Here is a 19,242-nt window from a genome sequence, read left to right as displayed (position 1 = left end):
CCTCCTGCTCATGTTCTCTCTCTCTCAAATAAATAAATCTTTAAAAATAATAAAATAATTTTAAAAATAAATTTAATCTGTGAGAATCACTTTATTTTATATATACAAGTAGCTTCTTATGAGCAGAAATGCTTTAGCTGTGTTCCTAGTTCTAAGAGAGTCTGTTCAAAACTTTTTATACCAGTCTAGTTAATTAAAAACAGATCAAGGAGGTCTGAGTCAGTGGGTTAAGCTCTACACACTGGTGAGTAAGATCAGCCTCCTAAGGCAAATGGTTTAAACATTCAAGTAAACTTTTTTTTTCCTTTAACAAGCATTTTCTATGTAGCTTCCTACAATAAACATTCGTAGTCTCAAGATTATAAATCAACAGAACTTGGAACCACCTACACAAAATGTTCAATATAAGAAGACAGGAATAGACTTAGATCAAAACCAAATTTTATAATGACAAGTTATAGAGTAAGTATAACTTCAGAGTATATTTTATGGTAACTAGTATGTAAATATTCTCAAATCTTCTCTCTTATCTACCCAAAAAAAGGCTAATTGTTAAGCCAGTGCTTTGCATTTTCAAAATTAGTCACATCAACAGCTTTGTAAACTTTCTCTTAAATTTTTTGCCAAAATTATTATGGCCTATGGATTTGAATTGGATTTTATGTTGTTTTGTTAATTAGCTTAGTCAAAGATATTTGGGGCTTATCATACTCTCCCCATACTGAATGAAATATTCTGTTATTCTTTTTCTTTTTTCTTAGTGTTTTTTTCTTTCTCAGCTTAAAATAGGAGTACTCATTCCCATGCCAAAGAGAATGAAAAGTCCTCAGAAGAATTTGGCATTTTTTTCCTAGAGTATACATTTTACTTGAGGAACTTGTCAGCTACAAAATGGGAGAGGCTAATTAATTTAACACATTTTTATATTAAAATAAATATGCTGTATTATGCTAGAATGAAAATTCACGTGAATTTATACGTATTAAAAAAGAACATACAAAATTTCAAATAACTATTAAGCTGGCTGACAGAATTTTCAGCTTCTTACTCAAATTCTGGGTGAGGTTTCATAGTTTCTAAAGATGGCCTTGCAGATGGGGCATTATACCCATCACTCTGGGTGCTGTTCTAAACAGACTTCAAGATGTCATAACAGAATCAAGAGCCCAGAAATAAACCCATGCATATACCATCAGCTAATATTTGACAAGGGAGCTGAGAATAGTCAATGGAGAAAAGACAGTCTCTTCAATAAATGATGCTGGGGAAATTGGATATTCACATGCAAAAAAAAAAAAAAAGGAACTGTCTTAGATCCCTATCTTACAAAAATCAACTCAAAATGTAATAAACACTTAAATATAGGCCTGAAACCATAAAACTAGAAGAAAACATGGGGAAAAAACTTGACATGGATCTTGGCAGTGATTTATTTTGGATATGACACCTAAAGAACCAGCAACAGAATAAAAAATAAGTGTGTTACATCAAACTAAAAAGCCTCTGCATACCAAAAGAAACAATCCAAAAGAGTGAAAAGACATCCTATGGAATAGGAGAAAATATTTGCAGACCACACATCTCATAAGAAGTTAATATCCAAAGTATATAAGAAACTCATACAACTCAATAGCAAAAACACAAATAATCTTATTAAAAATGGGCAAAGGACCTTAATAGAATTTTTCCAAAGGTACTAAGTGGCCAACAGATACATACACACAACAGATTCACACCTGTTAGAATAGCTATCACCAAAAAGACAAGAGAGAACAAGTATTGGTGAGGATGTGGAAAAAAGGGACCCCTTGTGCACTATTGGTGGGGATTAAAGGAGAACAGCCACTATGAAAACAGAATGGAAGTCCCTCAGAAAAATAAAAATAGAACTGTCATAGGATCCAGCTATGCCACTTCTGGACATCTATCTGAAGGAAACAAAATCAATAGCCTGAAGCGATATCTGCATCCCTGTGCTCATTACAGTATTAGTTACAATAGCCAAGACATGGAAATAATCTAAGTGCCTATCAGCAGATGAATGGATAAAGAAAATGTAGCATATATATTCAATGAAATATTATTCAGCCTTAAAAAAGGAAATCCTGCCCTTTGCAACAACGCGGATGGACCTAGAGGGTATTATACCCAGTGAAATAAGAAGGACAAAAAAGAGAAGAAAAAAAAAAAGGACAAATACTGTATAATCTCATTTATAAATAAAATCTGAAAAAAAAATCATAGAAACTGAGATCAGATGTGTGGTTGCCAGAGGCGGGAGATGAAGGTAGTCAAAAGGTATAAATTTGTAGTTCTAAGATAAATAAATTCTGGAGGTGTCACGTACAGCATGATGACTATAGTTAAAATACTGTATTATATTTTTAAAAGTTACTAAGAGGGGGATCTTAAAAGTTCTCATCTCAAGGAAAAAAATATCTGTGACTATGAGGTAATAGATGTTAACTAAACTTACTGTGGTCATCATTTCACAGTATATACATGCATCAAATCATTGTGTTATACACCTTAAACTTACATACTGTTCTGTATCAATTAGATCTCTTTAAAATGAAAAAATATCGAACAGCCCGAAGTCATGCTTCGTTCTATTATGTTCACCACCTCACCCCTACCATACCCTCATCATGGGATCTGAGCACCCATGAAATTACAATGTTTATCTCCCCACATAGCAATTACTTGCATGTCTCACCCAAGTGTTAGTGCCCTGACAGGCTTTTCTATAGTTTCTATGTCCCTAGCTTCTTGCTCCTGTCACAGAGTAAGTATTCAATAAATGTGTGTTGAAGGAGTGGGAGAATAAATAGACACAGGAGTGAGTCTCAGGAACTACCCAAGGCAGCCCACAGTCCATACACTCACACCTAGCAGACTGATAATGAACATGGGGTTGCCTTCATGTTTCGTCTAGGACGAAACTGATCATTTCCGTGAGATGATACATAGGCTGTGGAGTTACAAGAGAACAAATCTGTCACCGGGGCAGGAATGAGGAGGATCTCCTGGGAAATCAGATCTCTGTGCAATAGCTGAGGGAATTAGATTTGTTACATTTAAATAGTACACGTACTGCAAACTCACTGGGAGGAGAGACCCTGTCAGAGATCATTCATCCTTCTGTCAGCCCAGACAAAAGGGCAGAAAAATAATAAAGTGAAAATAATGTGTTTCAAAGGCTCTGTGTACTGACCACAGCTGAATTGACCTCCTGCAGTCCACATGTGGGTCATTATTCCAGTAACTCATTAGGCCCAAATAGATCACATCATGAAGGTCATAAAAATATTAGGTTATCTTTGCCACAGCCCATTTTATCAGGCATCCAGACATGCTTTGAGAATTAATGGATTTTCTTAAACTGGTAAAGAATGAATTGACAATGAAAATAAAGTGAGTGTTGCACACATGGGAGATGAACCTAAACTATGGGACAGATGACTATTTCTGAGCTCAAAAGAGGAAAAGATTTCATCCATTCAGCAAATATTGGAATTTTATGTATGTGCCAAGGACTATTGCCATCAAAATACAGATATCAAAATATTTGCTTTTCAATAAGGCATCCATTTAAGAAATGTGAAGTTTGAACAACTTCAAATTCATCATCTGCACCTTTATGATAGACATTATATGGTAGGTGTTTAATAAATGACGTGGTAGCCACATACCTCCCTGTAGAGTGAAGGGGAACATTCTCCCTCCCCACTCTGCACTTTCCTGATTTAGGATACAAAATGTTAGTGCAGTAATAAAGCATTAATTTTCACATTCCTTTTGCAAACTTAAGATTCACACAGTACAAGGATGGACCACGGGCTCGGTATGCCTTGATTAGAACCATCCTTCCACCACTTACTAGTTGTTTGTTGAGCAATGTACTTAAACCCAATATGTCCTAGTTTCCTCATTAATAAGCAGAAGTAATCTGTTTATTATCCCACCTGCCTTTCTACAGTTTTTATGACAAAGTGGTATGATCTATATAAAATGCTCAGCACAGTTATAAGCACCCGAATATACTCAGTAAAGCAGGCTGTTGTTTGCCTGTAATCATAGTAAACACCAGAAACGTAAGACTAGTCAGCATTACCTTGATCCCAAAACCAGGCAAAGACCCCAACAAAAAAGGAGAATTAGAGACCAATATAGACCAATATCCCTGATGAATATGGATGCCAAAATACTCAACAAGATCCTAGCCAATAAAATCCAACAGTACATTAAGAGTATTATCCATCAGGACAACATGGGATTTATTTCCGGGATGCAAGGGTGGTTCAACATTTGCAAATCAATGTGATCGAATGCAATAAGAAAAGACAAGAACCATATGATCCTCTCAATTGATGCAGAGAAAGCATTTGACAAAATACAGCATCCTTTCCTGATTAAAACTCTTCAGAGTGTAGGGATAGAGGGAAAATTCCTCAATTTCATAAAAACCATCTATGAAAAGCCCACAGCAAATATCATTCTCAATGGGGAAAAGCTGAGAGCTTTTCCCTAAGATCAGGAACACAACAAGGATGCCAACTCTTGCTACATATTGTTCAACACAGAAGTTCTAACATCAGCAATCAGAAAACAAAAAGAAATAAAATGTATTCAAATTGGCAAAGAAGAAGTCAAACTCTCTCTCTTCACAGATGACATGATACTTTATGTGAAAAACCCAAAATGCTCCACTCCTAAATTACTAGAACTCATACAGCAATTCAGTAATGTGGATACAAAATGTACAGAAATCAATCGCTTTTCTAAACACTAACAGTGTAACTGTAGAAAGAGAAATTAGGGAATCGATTCCATTTACAATAACACCAAAAACTGTAAGATACCTAGGAATAAACCTAACCAAAGAGGTAAAGGATCTATACTCTAGAAACTACAGAAAATTAATTAAAGAAATTGAGGAAGACACAAAAAGATGGAAAAACATTCCATGCTCATGAATCGGAAGAATAAACATTGTTAAAATGTCTATGCTGCCCAGAGCAATCTACACTTTCAACGCCATCCCTATTAAAATACCATTGGCATTTTTCAAAGAGCTGGAACAAAGAATCCTAAAATTTGTATGGAATCAGAAAAGACCTCGAATCACCAGGAAATGTTGAAAAGGAAAAACAAAGCTGGGGACATCATGTTGCCTGATTTCATGCTATGCTACAAAACTGTGATCACCAAGACAGCATGGTACTGGCACAAAAACAGACACGTAGATCAATGGAACAGAATAGAGTCTCCAGAAATGGACCCTCAACTCTATGGTCAACTAATCTTTGACAAATCAGGAAAAAATATCCAATGGAAAAAAGACAGTCTCTTCAATAAATAGTGCTGTGAAAATTGGACAGCTATATACAGAAGAATGAAACTTGACCACTCTCTCACACCATACACAAAGATAAACTCCAAATGGATGAAAAACATCAATGTGAGACAAGAATCCATGAAATTCTAGAGGAGAACATAAGCAGTAACCTCTTCGACATCAGCCACAGCAACTTTTTTCATGACACCTCTCCAAAGGCAAGGGAAACAAAAGAAAAAATGAACTTTTGGAACTTCATCAAAATAAAAAGCTTCTGCACAGCCAAGGAAACAGTCAACAAAACTTAGAGGTAACTCACAGAATGGGAGAAGATATTTGCAAATGACATTACAGATAAAGGGCTGATATCCAAGCTCTATAAAGAATTTCTCAAACTCAACACCCAAAAAACAAATAATTAAGTAAAAAAATGGGCAGAAGACATGAACAGACATACAAATGGCTAACAGACATACAAATGGCTAACAGACACATGAAAAAATGTTCAACATCATTAGCCATCAGGGAAATTCAAATCAGAACCGCATTGAGATACCACCTTACGCCTGTTAGAATGGCAAAAATTAACAAACAGGAAATGACAAATGTTGGAGAGAATGTGGAGAAAGGGGAACCTCTTACACTGTTGGTGGGAATGCAGGCTGGTACAGCCACTTTGGAAAACAGTATAGAATTTCCTCAAAAAGTTAAAAATAGAGTTACCCTATGACCCAGGAAAGCATACTGGGTATTTACCCCAAAGACACAGATGTGGTGAAAAGAAGGGGCACATGCACCCCAATGTTTATAGCAGCAATGTCCACAATAGCCAAACTGTAGAAGGAGCCAAGATGCCCTTCAACAGAAGAATGGATAAAGAAGATGTGGTTCGTATATACAATGAAATATTACTCAGCCATCAGAAAGGATGAATACCCACCATTTGCATTGACATGGATGGAACTGGAGGCGATTATGCTAAGTGAAATAAGTCAAGCAGAGAAAGACAATTATTATATGGTTTCACTCATATGTGGAACATAAGGAATAGCACAGAGGACATTATAGGAAGGAAGGGAAAACTGAAGGGGGGGAATCAGAGGGGGAGATGAACCATGAGAGACTACTGACTCTGGGAATCAATCTGAGGGTTTCTGAGGGGAGGGAGTGGAGGCATGGGGTATCCCGGTGATGGGTATTAAGGAGGGCATGTGTTATAATGAGCACTGGGTGTTATATGCAAATAATGAATCATGGAACACTATATCAAAAAGTAATGATGGCCTGTATGGTGACTAAGATAACGTAATAAAATTAATTAATTTAAAAATACCTTTCTTGGAAGCGAATTTTATTTATTTATTTTTAATTTTTTATTATGTTAGTCACCATACAGTACATCGTTAGTTTTTGATGTAGTGTTCCATGATTCATTGTTTGCATATGGAAGTGAATTTTAAAAAACAGACAAATAGAAATATTCTGGAATGGGAAGTTAAGTCTAGAATGGTTGATCAAAGAGCTACAGTCCACAAACGAAGGGGCATACATTCTGTCTTCAGCACTCTCCTTGATGTTAAGCAGGATGCACAGGGCCTAAAAGCTCATTTCTGTCCTGCAAAAACTGACATTTTATTTGAGGACAACAAGGCAGTGATGAATGTAAATAAGCAAGTAGTAAAAGACTGAAACAACCATTGAAAGCCACAGTGAAAGAAATGTCACAATTTAATAGTATATTAAATAGTTAAAGCATATTAGTATTTTATAGTCATAACTTTACTTAAAACATTTTTTTACAGTCATAACTTTAAAAAAAGCCTGTGGAATTCCAGTGTTGACTAAGTTATATTGTAATGTAACGCAAATATCTGCCAGTAGAAACCATGTATACTCCGTATGCTTACAGCTCTTACACAGCTATAAAACCAAAACAAATCCATAAATTAAATATGAAAAAATAACAAAAGTCACATTTTCCAATTAACGGTCATCACTTGAATGTGGTAGGTAATACTATTTTACTGAAACTGAATTGGCATAGATTCTTTTGAGTTTAACACGCTTCTCTGTGTGCTGAGTGATGACAGACCGCTGCAAACACTTTTTCTTTTTGAACTAGTGATAATTTTTTTTCTGCATGTAGTATACCTTGCTTTCACTTAATGCAAAAATATCATTTGCATTTAAGTCTGCCTATGCTCTTATTAGCTCATTATGATTAAAGTGGTACTACTTGAGGCCAAACAGCAACTTACAGCAGCACTGGACGCATAGGCAGTTCTCAGTTCTGAGGTATTCATTTGATGATACAGAGCATGCCTCTATTTTTTAGATCATCACCGAAATGAAACACACACACACACACACACACACACTCACACACACACACACAGTTACATATAAGTTCTCAGTACCAACAAATGGTTACCTGAGAACAGGACTGATGCGGAGAAAGACTAACAAACAGTTCATTGCTAGGTGAATTTTACAAACAGGAAATATAAGTGCTACAGAAACTCAGAGAGGAAACATCATTTTGTGTTCAGATGTTGAGTGAGGGTAGGCTATGGAAGCGACAAGACCTTGGTATCTGGTTATCATCGTGGTGTAAGGTACATTTAGCAAACGTACCTTGGAGGCAGACATGTAGGTAACAGAAGATGAGGTCTTGCCCAAATAGAGATTTTAATCCTTCATCTGTGGATTTCTTAAATAGCATGCAGGATTTACACAGGAGAGTAAAGAGAGAGAATGCAAGATGTGCATTCCCCCCGACATTTCAGGGGAAGAATTAGATTCATTGAAAGGTATCTTAATGAAGTGTATGAAGGAGTTCTTCTCACCTGTGGTACTGTTGGGAGGGGGTGCTAGCTGACTTATAAGCAGCTTATTCGAGGGGAAACCCTGTGTTGAAGGGAATGTTCCTGTTGTGAAGAGAAAGATTTAGTGTTTGGTAGACTCACTAGCCTTGAAGTGCTCTTGTTATTGACCAAAGGAGAGAAGGTTTGCTACCAGACTGCCAGCCCCAGTTGTCCTTCACTATACTGATTTCCCACTTCTGTAGCATGTGTTGAAAGCGTCGAAACCAATGAGGATACCTCCAGTTCATATGTTGAACCCCTAATGTGACTATATCTGGAGATAATCTTTAGAAAGTATTTAAGGTTAAATGAGATCATAGGATGTGGCCCTAATCTGATAGGATTGGTGGCTTTATAAAAAGAGGAAGAAAGAGAGAGTTCTCTCTGTCCGTCTCTGTCTCTCTCTGCCATGTGAGGACACAGCAAGAAGCTGGCAAGCTGCAAGTCCCGGGAGAATGTCTTCACTAGCGTCTAACCACGCTAGCAATCTGGTCTTGGACTTCCAGCCTCCAGAACCATGAGAAATACATGTCTATTGTTTAAGCCACCACCTCATTTATTATATTTTGTTACAGCAGCCTGAGCTGCCAATCCAGCGTCAAACAAAATTACTTCTGACCTGCATGATTTCCTCTTATTTTCATTTTCCTTGATCTATACAAGTTGCAAGTCCTCTCAGTTGAGAGCATGGACGATGGTATGATAATTTTGTCTGGTTTGGTTGTGTTGCAGATTGTCTTATGAAGGCAAGAAGCGACATTTCGACTGACCTCTAAAATGTTATTTGCAGTACAATTTTGAGGCAGCATAAACCTGTATTCACTGGTGAAATCTGATTCTTGTTTCTGGCACAATTTGCAAAATTGCTGCAGGTGCTGGGTGAGTTCTTTCATCTGGGGAAAAGAGAAATTTTGCAGGTTTCATTTTGCATGTGCAACTTAATTCATGCCTCTAAAAACTATAAAATATGGGGACTAAATATAGTCTGTGAAGGGTATGAAACGTGAATGAACAGCAGCAGGAACCAGATTTACAAAAGAAAAAAATATGGGCTGATCCAGAAGCCTCAAGCTTATCTCAATTTTCCTTATTACATTCCCAGGCATTGGCCCGAACAACAGAATGAAATTCATGGTTATGGAAACGGGAGAACCAAATGTGGGGCATGCCCTTCTGTGTGCTGAGTTGTCAGAGGTTTAAGTGACCTTTTCTCCTGCTATGCTCTGTCACAGAGCCATCAGAGTGACTTCCGATGGGAAGCCACAGGAACCGATGCAGAGGACGAGGACCAGGGCTCTGGGAGGACAGCCAGCCCTGAAGCTGCCCAGGCTGGACACTTCTCTCCATCTGACCTCCAGCACATTTCAGTTCAATTCAGTGCACACAGTCTGATCGAGTACAGGGTCAGTAGTGTGCTATTTCCATCTGCACAAAGCAAAGCAAGAGGCCTTTGGTTTCCAGCTGGGGAGGTGTTCCTGATAGTGGGTTTTAGGTTAGGGTCAATCAAGATGGGACAAAAGGTGGGTTTGTTTGCAGGTATGAAACTTAGTCCATCAATGAAGCTCCTATCATACCACGAGGCTAAAACAATCCTTTCCACTGAGGTTGTATCTAATTCTGGGACCTTATTTAGTGCTAAGGCATAATCTGAAGGGCTTTCTAATATAGACAGCCCTCTCTATTTATTAGGGTTCAAGTTTATCTTTCCCATCTAGTTTTCAGTAGGGAGGGTCCACTCAGGAACCTATTCCAAGGCTGCCCAAGGTCTGGGTTTCCCTGAGCTCATTCTCGTGACCCAGTTAGGGGCATAGATTATGCTGTCATGCCTGCAAAGCATGGGGCCATACAAAGTTTGGTGGCCCTATATAGCCCTTCATCACTTCCCTGTTATGCTTAGACACACAGGAATTATTCCTACTCCTGGGTTGGAGAGAGGGCTCCATGGGCTACTCGGGCCTGTGTCCCAAGGCATATCATCCAAATATTTCTGCTCGGGGGTCTTGCTGCTTCTCTGATTCTACATTGGAGGATAGGCATGTGTCTCTTCTTTTTTTTTTTTTTTTTTAAGATTTTATTTATTTATGTGACAGAGAGACAGCCAGTGAGAGAGGGAACACAGCAGGGAGTGGGAGAGGAAGAAGCAGGCTCCCAGCAGAGGAGCCTGATGTGGGGCTCGATCCCAGAACGCCGGGATCACGCCCTGAGCCGAAGGCAGACGCTTAACGACTGCACTACCCAGGCGCCCCGGCATGTGTTTCTTCTGAATTCAAATCCCCCAAACCAATCTGTCTCCTCTCTCTGTCCATCTCTGGACTTGCAGTTCCTAACCACACTCCTAACTCTTATCCCTGCAACCCATGACACTGGCTCATTATTTGTCTCCTCTCTGATTCACCTTCTTCCTCTCTGGAAAACAAGCTGGTCTTGATGCTTATGGATTCTCTAAGTCTTTCGAGGGTCTAGTCCTTGGTTAGTCAAAGCCTTTTCTCTATATTTTGTAGGGACGCCCTTCCATGAAATATGGATGCCTCACCACTTAGTTGATGAGTTACTATCCTGTTTTATTATCCTGGCTTACGTTCATTCTTCCAAATGAATAAGATTGATGCCACCTTTCAAAGCAACTCAAATCAGTCTTCCAAGTTTCCTCTAAAATGTCATCCCATTTTCAGAGGAAAGGACAGAACCAGGGCTGGGCCTCCGTTCAGCTGTGACATCAATCACACTCATCTTCAGTATTCATAATCTGTCTCCTGGGCTCTCTTTCTCTCGCTCCACCTGAATTCCCAGGCGCTCATTAAGACATGGGTCCCTCTCTTCTTGCGGTTCCTTTTCCTCCTCTCACCAGTGGGTTGGTGGACAGAGTAATGCCTACTTTATCCAGAGCCTTCGGGTAATGGTGTGCTCCACACTGACATTAATTTTCCAGCTATTGAAGCTTACCTGCTTAAGTGAAAACTTTTAAAAGTTGTAATGGCTTTGAACAGAAAGTTTCTCAACATCCTTTGCATTGGTTCCTAACTTTGAAATCATGAATTCAAATTCCTGTCTGTTTCTCTTATAATGTGTTGAATCAATGACCATTCATTCAGCAAGCATATGCTGAGCAGCCATTAGGTGAGAGGCTCAGAGATACAAAAATGATGGCTTTGCCATTCAAAGAGGCTAGCATCAAATTGGAATGAGATATTGATGACAAATTACTAGGGCAATCGAGGCTGCACTAGGGTTGCGAGCAGGGCGTGGATGGGGCATTGAGGGGACACAGAGGAGGAATAGCAGTTCTGCCAAAATAGGGCACGAGGTGCCAGGATAGGCTCTTCGGAGGGCTGATGACCTGTCAGTAGGGACTCTGCCCTCCTCAGAGAGTCCAGATTGGTCCAGCTGTTGCGGTGCTTCCGTTTCTCCCACGCAGGCAGACCATCCGCTGTCACATCTTGCTCTGAGCAGACTCTTCCCCTTCTAATTTGCATTTCCAATCATCTGTGAGTTTGGAAGCCTTGTAACCAAGCTCCTCAGAACCAGGGCTCCCTTGAAGTAAACAGGCTCGCAGCAAGACTCCCAGGCGCTCTGCTAGGATAATGGGCAAGAGGGTTATTTGATTGCTTATTTTGATTAGACTGTTTTGATTGCTTTGTGCTTCTTTCCTAGTTCATAGTTGGCTTTTGAGTTCAGTAGATAAGCAACTTCTAAATGAAATGAGTCATGATGGTTTATGTAAGGAGCGTGTTGAAGAAGTGTTTTTCATCTAAAGGAATTATTGATATCTCCACTCAATGAGCATCTATCATGTACCCCATTCTTTACCTTTATTACTTCTTTAATCCTCCCCATCGCCCGGCAATGAAAGTAATTTATCCGCATTTTATGGAAGAAGAAACAAATACTCAAGAGACTACGCAACTTAGCGCCTTCGTGATGTTAGACAATTTTCTTGATCTCCAGGTCCCTCCTACCCTTCACCTATAAAATGGAGAAAGTCCTGTGTCGCTCTCAGAGTATGAGGCTTAAACGGGCGAATAAATATAAAATGTTTGGTGTCACCTAAGTGCCTGCTTATAATTAAAGTGCCTGATTCTGCGCTGGCTGCTGTTGTCACATTGTAGTCACTGAAGTCATGTAGTTACTGAGAAGCAGAACCCAAATGGAAAGTCTGTCCTGCAGCAGGCACTCTGACACCAGGAAGGAGAATTACTTTGTAGCGGGTGACCTTTCTCAGCACGGAGCATATTACACATGGAGGCATCAACCTGTCTTGCCTCTGAGCAATGTGAAGACAGGGTTATACTCTTAGCCCTGCTGTCCTTATCATGGGCTCCAGGACTCACTTACAAGGGCACCGAATTGCAACATTTTAAGAGGAGGTTGTTAACAATGGCTTCATGCTATTTTTGAAGTATGTCTCAAGGTCAAGTTTTGTTTTGAAGAAGCAAAAGAAGTACTAAAGCCTCCATAGCTACAGCTTTTACATAATTTCAGGCAGGGTGTTCTTCATGTTGGCCCATTTTACCAGAAAATAACCCCCCACCATGATGTGCTAAGTGATCACAGTTGTGACTGAGACTGATAAAGAACAAACTGAGCATGTTTCCAATCACGCCATGTTTCTCTCTTTAGAACCATCGTTTACGGTATGAATAAGATTTGGGACCATCGTTGCATAGTTGTATTCGGTCATTCTCCTTAATTTCTTGAAACTTTAGACAAGAATGCTAGCATGAAATACACCATTCCATAAGTAATACTTTCTTCCACTATTTTTTTTCCAATTAAAAAGAAAAAAAAAAAAACTTGAAGGGTGTCTAGAAGTTCTCTGAAATAGTATGAAATTTCAATAAAATTCTGATTTGCGATGGGAGAATAGCTATTACTTTCTCTTCTCTTTTCAAAAAATCCTGTAATAAAACTTAAAGGCCTCATAGCATCTATAAAATAGGGTTCTCATCAAAAAGCACTTATTAGCTATTATTATTGCATAATTCTATGCAAAGACATTACCATGTATATAGCCCTCAACAAATATTTATTAAATTGAATTTAATCTTGTTACCCTGCCCTATCCATCTCCATCTTCTACAGACCTACTATAAATTAAGGAAACTGAATCCAGGTGATATAACCAAATGGTATCAACATTTACGTTATGAATTTAACAAAGTGTGTTTCCACAGCCCTGAGTTGCAGAGATTCTTGGAATTTTTCTTATTTAAACATTTGGTAATATCGGTTCTCTTTTTTATAGTCTATGAGGGATTCTAAGGTGAAGTGAGGCCTGAAGGCGCACCTGAGTGAGGCAAGGAACACTGGCTGGCAAAAGGATAAAAAGAAAATGTTGGGGGAGGGGGGCACTTCAGGGAGTCAGGGAGGCCCAGCGTGATGAAGGAGGCATGGAGACTCCTGTAGAAGGCTCAGACTGACCAGTCCCCAGTTTTGTGATGTTTAGCCCATTTTCAACATCGACAAAGCTGCACTGCCAATACAAATTAGAAGAGCACTTTGTCTTTTTTATCCTTCTCACTACAAATACCAGTTCAGTCAAGGGGGGGAAATCTATAGCTGTTTGGAAGACAAGGACCAAAGTAATTTTCACAAGAATTCAACCACCCACCCGTAGAAAACAACTGAATATTCCTAAGAGGCCTGGGAAGTGGAATTTGACCTTTCTGATGGCCAGCTTGATAGTGGCCACACGCTTTTCTCCGGGTTGAGGTTAGATGCTGGTAGGGTTGGAAGGTCAGAGAATACAGAAGAAAGGAGACAAAGAGGCATTTTGCATCTGAGAATGCCTTATGCAAAACTTGAGGAGAGCACTTCCCTGCAGCATGTGCCCTGAAGGAAGGATGCCGCACGGTAGAGGGGCTTAGAATGCAAGAGGGAGGGTTGAGCCTCTGCCGGTCACTTCCTCAGCAGCTTGAGCCGTGATAGGGAACTATGTGGGGGTGGGAAACAGACCACGCCAGGCCTCAAAGCCAGCTAAGAGGAAGCAAAGGCAAAGCAGGGTGTGTGTTTTCTGCTTCCTTGGAATGCCCTGCTTTGTTGAAGGCAAACTGGGCTGGGGACCGGACCGGGTGCTGGGGATTTGGGAGTTACTAGGGAAATATCATTAGCACCGCTGAGGAAAGATGCCTCTTTTCAACCACTGAAACATTAGTCAGCAAACAAAGCCCAAGAGCTTACCAGAGCCTAAGGAACAGGAGGTGAAATCAAGGCACCTTTCACCTTGAACAACACCTGGGCTGAACAGGCAGAAATGTGGTGGATTTCTGGACCAAAGGTGACTGTTGCCGGAGACAGCAGAGTTGATCATGTAAAGAGCTCGTGTGACACAATCCCAGTGGTAGTCACAGACCTCGCCTGTCTGACCAGAGAGCCCGGGAACACAGCACACCCCCTAAGTCCCCTCAGGACTGTCTTTGTAATGAGCTATCAGGAACATCAAACTTGACCAAACCAGGTAGAACTGCAAAAAACTACAGCGTACAGGCGGGCAATCCCAGCTTAGCGGCTGCGAACGCTCAGCACACAGCGGGTCCTTATTGGCATTGTTAGACGGAAGCGTGGGCTGTTTTCACCCCATCGTGCTTCTCTGCCCTGGAGTGAGCACTTTTAGCTTGCAGGGTGTGAGGAAAGTAAATTTTGCACCAAACATGCTCTTCCAGGTGACAGGCTGAAACCATTCTCTGGGTTCTTTTCTGGCTCCCTAAGCTGGACACTCACCTGGTCTCCATGCCCGCAAGTCTCTAGACGCAGTTTCTTTTCTAGGAACTGAACCTAATTCATCTTCATGATCTCCTCACCTCCAGCCCCCATTTTAATTAACTCAGTACCCTTCTCTCTGCACTCACCAGTCTCCTTCCATCTTTGCTCTTGTCTCCAAAGAGCGAGCTGTTTCACCCTTGGCGTGAGTTTCACTTCCTTCCCAAAGCTATCCTTTGTACCCAATCAAAACGAGGATACCCACCACATACATGGCATTTGAGAGGCTAGGTGTTCGTCACAAAGATGGCAGGGGGTAAACAGAACAAACAAGTTCTTCGTGGTCAAATGCCAATTATTTCCGAAAGAGATATTGACACAGGCTCCAAGAACTGTACAACTGAAGGGACTAGAGGGTTTTTTTGATCATGGTCTAATATTTGGGTATTTATTTTGACCATCTCCTCCCAAAGGTCATTTAGCCTATGCTTAAACACCCAAGGTCATGGGAACTCATTACCTTTAATTAAGCTTATGTGACCTTTGGGGAGCTGTGGCAGAGTAGTCTTTTAGAGAGAGCTGAAGTCTGCCTCCCTGTGGCTTCTAATTTTTGTTCTTTGAGAATGAATGGGGTATTCTAGAAAAGGAGCAAGATCCCTCTCCCTACTAATTTAAAGCTTCTTTATAATAAAGAAAGAACAACTTGTGAGGAAAGAAACTGGGGGGTTCTCTGGTAACCTAGCCCAGACTCCTAACACAGGCCAGGGGCAGCCTACCTAGGACGGTAGCTGTGTTTTTAAAATTGTGCTGCTCCCAGTGTTGTGTGCGAACCCCCAGCCATATGGTGAAGCTTTAATCCCCAAGGTGATAGTGTTTGAAAATGGATATTGGAGATGGATTTCTCTCCTGGGAGAAGAGGTCTGGAGGCAGAGCAGGTGTTTGTTGCTGGCGTCGGTACTGAGGCTCATGGATGGGAGGGCAGGGTCTCTGCCACTCTTGGCCTTTCCATGATGGTCCCAAGATGGATGGGAAGAGAAGCGAGGAAATGTTATTTTTCAGTCGGGGACTTTGCTATCCTCTACAAAACAGGGTTCTATTAATAAGAAAGAGGCAGAATGGCTCCTGGTTAGGCAACTAGCTGTGTTTGCTGATAAATCAATAGATTTATGTTAAAACTGGTTAAAACTCCATGTGGTGTTAATTATAAATGTCAGGACTCTTCCAGGTAACAGATTCTGCTCTGGCTTATTTGAACAGAGAAGGGGTTATAAAAGGATGTTAGGTAGCTCACAGGTTTCTCTGGGAGGGCCAGAAAAACACACTCGTATGTATTCAGCCACAGACAGAAATATGAAACATGCCCAGTTTCCTCATGGAACTTGTATTGCTACAAGGCCACTGCTGTCCCCATTGTCCACTACTTGCCACCTCACGTGCTGGGACCAGACACCAGAAAGTGTACTATGGCTGCCACCAAAAAACCAGGTACCCTCGTACCTGCCTGTGTACAGAGCCACTCTCTCCTGACGCCGGTCACTTGCACATCCAAGGCTCTTGTGCGCAGGACCGCCTGGCGGTCTGCACGGTTGCCTGGCGGCATCCTAGCTGCTGCACATCTGGGACACTCAGGCCTAAGCTTTCCAGCCTCTCCAACACAAGAGGACAAACTAGTGGGGGGTTGGGGTGGGTGCTGTGTGAGCCAACCTCTGGTATTATCACCATGTTTTTAAAATAGGGGCAGCCCGGAGTTCTGCTTGGTTATGTTTTATCAGGACTGACTAATAGTTTCCCACGGCTTTGAAAGGAGCTATGATAGCAAAAAAAAAAAAAAAAAAAAAAAAAAAAGACATCATCTGGTTCTAGAAAAGAATGGCTTACTGTAAAAGAAAGAGAATGACACAATCTTTTCAATTCTATTTTTTCTTCTGCATTACATGGTACATTTTTGTAAAGATAACAGATGGGAATCCTATATTCATTAAGGAAAAAAAGCTTTTCATCTGCTAGTGTTTTAAATAAGGGAAATACATAGTATTTACTGCTGCCCTTTGAAGGCCCTTTGAAGATTTTAATTAGCACTGAATGTGTTATCCCATCTGCTTAAATGAGCAGGCCACATGGTCACAAGGCCCCTCATTTCAGGCTGGCTGGCAAATGAATCCAGTGGGTCTCCTTGGTTGGAATTAATAGAAAAAGCTCAACTAAAAAGACCCCATAAATTACCCCAACGTTATCTTCATTTAAAAAGATTTATGAGGAAAAAAAAGTATACATACTATACAATATGCATATATAGACTCAAAAAAATTTTTTAAGTGATTCAAATATTTCTCTAACTTCAACCCAGTCTTCCACTGTGCAATGATTCCTGATGATATGTCCTTCTTTTTTTTAACATTTTATGTCATTTAATAGTTCATGGACTATTTTCACATATTGTTATAGGAGCCTATCTACCCTGGCACTAAAACAGGATAGGCAGTACTTTCTCTAACTACAGATAGGAAAATGAAGGCTCAGAAAGATCCAATGATTCACCCCAGTTGACCAAGTTCAAAAGAGATTCACCTGACCCTATAACCTAAAGCTTTTCATTTCCATCCTGGTACTGTAGCCAGCAGTGAAATCTTAATCATCAAGGGAAGAATCGTTCTGTCTTTAGGAAGATTATTTTACATCAACTGAGCTTTCCTTGAGTTAGATCTGAAAAGTAATGCATGTTAGAAAGGTGGCGTCAGTGATAGGGCAATGTGACATAATGGCTATGGCTATCGGGAGGACGAATGTGGTGAGGAATGAATCCCACATTAGCTATCTTCTAGCTGAGTGACCTTCAGCAAGTAACTACTTAATCTCTATGAAGCTCAACTTTCTCATCCATAAATAGAGGATATAATAAATAAAACCTATTCATATAGAGATGCAGCATTCATTCCACGTTCCCTAGAAAATCAAATCACTCTATTGTTGGACCATTTTAATAATTTGAGGTCCATACATTTATTTAAAAAATTTATTTAAAAAATACTAAACACTTACCCTGTGAGTACTATTTTTTTTCTTGACCCTGGAGATACAAAGATTAATAAAACAAATTCCTACCCTTATGGCACCAAAAAGGGTATGGCCAATTTTACTGGGTGTGTGTGTGTGTGTGTGTGTGTGTGTGTGTGTGTGTGTTGGGGGTAGAAGAGTGGGAGAAAGTCTGTGTAGGGGGTGTATTACCTTGAGCTAAATCTTAAATATGCTTCTTTATCCTTTCTGGAAGGTTCTAGTAGCAGGATCAGTTTCCAGCTGATTCCAGCAGCTGGCTCCCCATTCTTCACATGGGAGACATGTGCTACTTTTCAGAGCATGTACAAATTCTATTTGTTATGCCGCACAAGCTATCTGTTTTGCCTGATTCACAGAGTGGGATAAGCAGATCCCATGTCTGGATCTTTTTTTTTTTTCCGATATTTTGCCCTGATTTATCTATGTTAAGCTAATCCTCAGAAATCTTAAAAAGGTAGAAACTAAGAAAACAGGAGATAGGCAAGGATAAATTTCCCCCAAACAGTACCATACTCTTGCCTTTTAAAGAGTGATGACAGCTACGAATTTCAGCCACCAAAAATTGGGGGTGGGGGGGAGACATCTTTTTTGAGCAAAATCTTGCAGTGTCCTTCAAAGCTGCTGCTGCTTCTGCCCCTACAGGAAAGCCACTGAAACGTGCACCGATGAGGCCCCGTGAGTTGGAGGACAGCTCTCCAGGGCACCCCTGGCAGTGGAGGAGATGGCAGGCACATCCCTTACGGCCAATATAGCACTCTAGCATTATTTCCCTCTGGGGTCTGGGAGAGTGATGCATTATAGAGAATAATGCCAGAAATAAGCCTGAGCTACAGACTTAGCATCCACCTTCAGTAGCAGCTTTGGGTTTATTTGTTAGAGATACTCTCCGAGGGGAGGTATAATTCACTTCTGAGCAGCTTGAACTAATATCATTGTTTTTCTCCAGCTTATATTTCAACTTCATACTTGAATTAGAGGAGATAATCTTTTTTTTTTCCTTTCTCTAGCGAGGCAATCATGACAGTCTTCCCAGTGCCTGAGCCTTCTCAGCATGAAAAAATGTCTAAGAATGAAGCCGATGCACCTTGCATTCTGAGAATGGGGAGGTTTCCAGATGGTGCCAGGGAGGAGATGCAGATAATAACAACACTGGGCTTCTCACAGAAGACTGTTCACGTGCAGTACAGGGAAGCTCGTCCAGGAAAAGGCAGGCATCCCCTCATTTGATTGGGCAGGCCATTAGGGACCCACTCACTGGGAAATTAAAGGAAAATAAATGTGTGTGCTAAT

The 19,242-nt window shown here is 40.4% G+C and overlaps 1 pseudogene; it reads right to left on the bottom strand.

The window, feature by feature from the left end:
- Nucleotides 1–16,498, bottom strand: part of LOC125281122 (FAU ubiquitin-like and ribosomal protein S30) — a 68,996-nt pseudogene extending 52,498 nt beyond the window's left edge.
- Between the last annotated feature and the right edge of the window lie 2,744 nt (nt 16,499–19,242).

The sequence above is a fragment of the Ursus arctos genome, unplaced genomic scaffold (genome assembly GCF_023065955.2).
Source record: "Ursus arctos isolate Adak ecotype North America unplaced genomic scaffold, UrsArc2.0 scaffold_3, whole genome shotgun sequence".
NCBI classification, from domain to species: domain Eukaryota; kingdom Metazoa; phylum Chordata; class Mammalia; order Carnivora; family Ursidae; genus Ursus; species Ursus arctos.
Note: the sequence above shows the minus strand (reverse complement) of the source record. Positions and strands in the feature narration are given on the sequence as shown.